A 6,000-nucleotide genomic window follows, 5' to 3' on the forward strand; every position below is an offset into this window, starting at 1 on the left:
ATGTATCTTTTGCCATGATGAACCTTCTGAGTGTCTCAGACGTCACCTGTATCATCAACTTGATACAATTAAGTAGCAGATCGTCAACAGTGCTCACAGCACACAAACCTACAATGGGAGTCTGTCACATCTCAACCTGCTTGCATACTTGCTAGAGATCATCTGTAGCATAGATCATCTTCTCATTACAGATGATCATATGAAGGAAATCATTTTAGTTTTCTCCTAGTCCACGCTTTTTTCATGCCTACTGTTCATGATGAGAAACCAGGCAACCCTGCTGAGCACTGTGTCTTAGGGCCACTAGATATGCTTTCTAAACCTGCATTTATTTGCTAGCAAAGAGACTGAGCCAACCCTCTCTGTGTGCAGGAGTTTGTTCTCTAGGACTTCACCTTCATGGGGACACCCAGCAAAAAGAGAGATTTACTGAAAATCACTAAATCCATAAAAACTTCTGGCTTAGGTAGTCTATAAGCCAAAGAGATTTGAAGGTAGGTGGAGACTTATTGGGAAATAGCACGTGTTTCCTAATTCTAAGCACTAGGCTTTTGTCCCCACCTAGAGGCAGGATACAGGGCTGGGTGAACTCTTCATCTGACCCAGTGCAACTTTTGTTATGTTCTTATCATTAGGCTACTGGGTAGGAGTTCCCATGTGTTTGTATATCTGCTGTCTTGGACAAAAGGCTCTTGGTGAACATGCATGTAATTGTGCTTGGTACACTTAGGAGGAGTTTCATGCAAAGTATTAGCAAACATTAAATCAATGCGGGAAGGGGAGGATGCTGAAATAATTTCTAATGTTATTGCTTTGTCTCATTCCTTTGGTTTAGGAGTGTTACTGCTTGATGGAAGGAAAACACATCACCTGGTAATGTCTGGGATTCCCTGACTTTGTGTGCTCTTAGGAAAGTTGAGCTTGTGATGCTACTCCAGGTGTGGTCACAGTGCTCAGAGACCAGCACTGGGGAACACTGTGAAGCATCCCTGTCCAATGGTGTAGACTCAGCTGTAGCGCGCCTTTGTCAGTCCTTTGGTGGTTTGCACAACTCTTCTCTGAATCTTATATTCTTGATTTGTGGACATCAGAACTGACAATAGTCTATTGTGGACACTGCTGCCATGTAGAAACAGTATATCTCTGTCCTCTTAGCTGAGTTTCTCTGTTTATGGATCTCCAGGGATCTTCCTGTAGTCCTTTAAAAGGAAAATCCTGTCTCTTGGTGAATGTCTAAAATGAGACAATGCTGAACAGGGAACTCATGTTCAGCCAGCTGTCTACTGTTGCATCATTAAAATTCTCTCAGAGCTGCTCTTTTCCAAGATAAAGTCCCTTGTTCGCATCCTGCATCTTTACTTCTTAGAAATCTTTATTGACATTCCCTGTTTTTTGCTGCAAAACTTCCTGTGCACTCCAGATTGCTTTTTATTTTCTGTTATTTATTTTTCTGTCCCCCAAGATCTGTATAAACTTCATTGGTGATTATTTTGTATACTTTTTGTCATTATTAAGTAGCGTAGGCAAAATCTTATCTGTGTGGGAGCCACAAATACATATACTTTCCAAAATTTGCCAGGTATTCAGTTTTGATCCATTTAATGTATGTCAGGTTGAATATCAACCCTTTCAGCTTTGTTGCATAATAGCAACAGAGTATCTTTGTTATCCAAAATATTTCAGAGTGACATTTTTTTTAAATAGATAAAGAACTTGATAGGTAAAGAATTCAGATGAAAAATTAATGCAAAATATATCAATATTAATACAGTCAGCACTTAAACTCATAAGAAGCTATACACAATGCTAGGATTGGCATAAAAATGCCCTTTTGAAAAAGCAAACAAAGCTCAAGTCAGTACAACATATGATAGAATCACAAAATCAAGTTCTTTAGGTTGCAGAGACCTTGGGAGCTGTCTAGTCCAATCTACTGCTCAAAGCGTGGGCAGCTAGGGGATCACACCAGGTTGCTCAGGGCTTCATCTACGTTGGTCTTGAAAACCTCCAAAGATAGAGACTGCATAATGTCTCTAGGCAACCTGTTCATTACTTGAATGTCCTAAAAAAAAAAAAAAAAAAAAATTTCCTTTGCTACGTTATGATCCGTACTCTTCCCCACTGATTAAAGGCCTAGATCAGCATGGGTAAGATCTCTGGCACTGCTGAAAGGGCACCTTTGCTCTCATCATCTTGTTTTATAATAAAAGATTGAGTCTGCCAACTATAATTTCAGATTTGCAGATTAGCAGAACTTCTGTGATCTGATTTACTCTCCCGCTCTGCTAGAGGCATTACTAAAAAGAAAGTAAGTAGAAAAGCTTGCTGAAATGGTATAAACCTAAACAATGATAAAAACTTATCTACAATGAATGTTGATTCTGGCTTGTTTCCAAATGAATGGTTTTGGATGACTTACTTTATACTGGAAATTATTTGGTAAGGTTTATTGGTGAGCAGATGAATCAAACTGACATTTCCATTACCAACAGGAGATCTGTCTGTGGTCAGAAATGGAGAAGAGTATGGGATGATAGCGAGACTATTCATTATGTTTAATATTGTCAGAGAAATGAAATAACTCTTATTATTTATCTCCCTGGGATGGTAATGTATCTCTGAATATTAACACAAAACACGAGGATCTGATCAAAACGCACTGACCCAGAAAGGCTTTGATACATATTTTAATCACACTCTTTGGGACAATGAGAAAATGTACTCTTCATATTAAACCTACAAGAAGCTAAGATCTAGTTTGCATCTCTGCATGATACTTTGGTAAATCAATGCACATTCYGTCCTGATATATCCTGGTCTGGAATCCTTCAGGATCTGCCTGCCTCACCCTTTATCCTGTGGAAGTAACAGTAGGGCCTTAGGAAGTTCTGCAGCTTAGCGATTTGCTCATGGTATGGGAATAAGAGTGGGGTTTTTTTGTCTACTCATGTGCCATACTCAGACTAAGCTTAACAATGATTACTCAAATGGGACATAAGACGGAGTTCCAGCTTGGCAGGATTGTGTTTTCCACTTGCTGTGAGGTCAGAGTAGGAGCACAAGCTTCAGTTCCACCTCTGGCCTAGTTGTGGCAGGGACTGGTGCCTTGGTAGCAGAGCTGTGGCTTCATGAAGCTTGCAATAGGCGTGCAAGATGCCTTTTCCTAGGAGTTTGAGATTTAATCCACAGAGAGAAACATGTTTGTCTCGTTGAGCTGCAAATTCAAATGCAACATCCAGTAGTTCTCTCCAGTGTTCCGTCTGAAGTCCACTTGCTTTCCAAATTGTCCCTTCCCTTTCTATAGCCTTTCTACTTGCTGGACGCTTATCTGCCTGTCAGAACTCTATGGGGGAGGAGATGCCCAGGAGGGTTCCAGATCGTGATGAATAAGTAATCACGTGTAGAAGCATATAAATATAAGAAATGGAAAAGAGACTCCAAGGGTGGTTTCACCTTGGGTGTCAAAGATTGTAAATTTAGTGTGAAAATTACCAAAGTCAAGCTGAATTGAAACTGTGCAAAGGGAATTAGGTATATAAATGAATAGAGAACAAGTGTGGGGAAGCAGAGATTCAAGTAGCAAGAATATGGAAGGAATTAATTGTAATCTAGGATATGGCCAAAACCCTTGTGACTGAGATTTCGGTAAAGATGATGCTAGTAATGAATATAAAGATAAAACCAATGTTGACAGTTGCCTAAAATTATAGTTCTGTTAAGTCATGAACTGGAAGGGCCAGTGGACATTTCTTGCAAAAAATTTTCACATAATAGGGTATTATTATTGACAATATGAACGGGTCATAAAATGTATGAGTAAATGACTTCTTTGACTGTAATTACACATGATAAATATTCATATAAAGTCTGAAAAATTAATTGGCAGTATGTAGATCTAAGCACACATAGTAAAAGATCCTCCATAAAAGCATTGTAGAAACTGTGCCATTTATCTTCTTTATCCAATGGTGCAGATTTAAATCAAGCTTCTACAGCATATTTAGAGTATACCTACATGATCCCCCACACAGCACTTCTGGGAAAAGAAACCTCAGATTTTCTAGAATGGATCTGCAAATCCAGCGCAGATTGTTTGCATGACTTCTCTTTCCCTCTCCTCCCACCCCACNTTTTTTTTTTTTTTTTTTGGTCAGATTTTTATAGTATTACATGGTTTAGTTTTTGCAACACAAATTTTATTAATTAGTTTGCCATACTAGAAGACTGTCTAGTAAAAGGGATTTAACCAGATGACCTCCACGGGCCCTTTCCAACCTAAATTATTCTGTGGTTCTATGAACAACAGGATCCTCTGTTTAACATAACTTTAACAATGCTGCAGAATCTGTTCTGCCAGCTGAACCCTACTGAGCCACAGCATAGTGAATATTAATAGACTGCTTAATTAACTCAATCAATCAGTACAAACAACAGATTGTCTGAGGTTGGGAAAAGTGTTCATGTCCTTACACTTCTGACAAGGCATCTGATCCTAGATGAGGACACTGGCGAAGACGGACTTCTGGTCTAATCTGTGCAGTAGCTTTTAGGTCCTCAGGTTATATACAGGGATGAATACAGAACAGTGCATGTTGCATGAATGAGTGTTATAATGAATCTCTTCAGCTGGGTATGACTAGCAATGTAATACCTATAGTTAAGGAAAGAAAAATGATTTGGTCTAATATTGGCTCTTCAGACTTGAAAGTACATGTTCAAGAAAAAAAATGTTACATAGTTAAATAGAGAATAGGATAAAATGCATATGGATTTATGGATTATTCTGGTGCTTTCACTGTATATCTGATTGCTTTCTCTGTCTGTCTCTATACAGGTGAAGGTGGCAACATTTGGGGAGAAGGATTATTTAGATTAAGGAGTAGTGTAGGCACAGAGCAATCAGTATGAATTGTCCAAGAAGAATGATGGCTGAATCTTTTTGCTTGTCAGAGTAGTAGGACTGGGTAACTGCCTTTCTGTCTGAATACCAGGCAGAAAGACCTAAAGTCTTAAGACAGGGCATGCTTGTAACAGGGGACGTTTCTGGCAAGAGCAGGATGCTGAACTTGAAAGCCAAACAACTGCTTTCATGCCCACATATTTAAGATACTACAATGCTATTAATAGGTATACTGACTCAAATTTTGTTACTGCCTAAACAGAATGGGATCTTTCTACAGATCTAAGTGTTCAAGCTCTAACCCTACTGCTGCATTAGGAATGCATTAGGACTAGAGAGAAAATAAGCCAGACACTGGCAGTCTGTTTCAAATGTATGGGAAGAGGGCTGTGGTTCTCTCTCCAAGCAAACCTAGGTAACAGAGCAAACAAAGGAAAGGCTTAGGAAAGGGTGAGAGAACATTGTGAAGCACAGAAAGTAACCAGCAAAATGAGCTACCTTGCAAAGAGCCACCCTAGAAAAAGCAGGTGAGGTGGCTCAAGTGCTGCGGTGCAAGAAGAGACCATCCTTATAGAGGCAGAGCTGTCTTACAGGTACAAATGCAGTAGAGGGGAAAAAAAACGATCAAGAAGTCTGTAAAGGACAAATATAGTTGGTGTGTCCTGTTGCCCTTTTCAGATGTTCCCTGCAGTTGATCACTTGTGCTGCTACTGCAGGTAAGCCACAGGTGATGGATGCTAGGGCTCAGAAGTTGCAGGTGACTTTCCTCAGCTGCAAAACAGCAAATAATGGAGCAGATTACCATTTTGCAGAGCAGGAGAATGAGAGTTTGGGGAAATGAGAGTTGCTGGCTTTCAATGAGAATTTCTCATTGAGAAAATGGAGCATCTACCAATATCATAGGAGAATGTGGAGATCACAGAATCATTGAAGTTGGAAAGGACTTCTGGTGATCACCTAGCCCAACTCTCTGCTTATGGCAGGTCAAATAGAGCAGGATGCTCAGGACGTTGTCCATGTGAATTTTGAATTTTGCCAGGGATGGAAACTCTTTGAACTCTCCGGGCGATCTGTTCCAGTGTTCAACCACCCTCACGATA

Source organism: Rhea americana, unplaced genomic scaffold, assembly GCF_003343005.1.
Source record: "Rhea americana isolate MKP2758 unplaced genomic scaffold, rheAme1 scaffold_255, whole genome shotgun sequence".
Lineage (NCBI taxonomy): Eukaryota > Metazoa > Chordata > Aves > Rheiformes > Rheidae > Rhea > Rhea americana.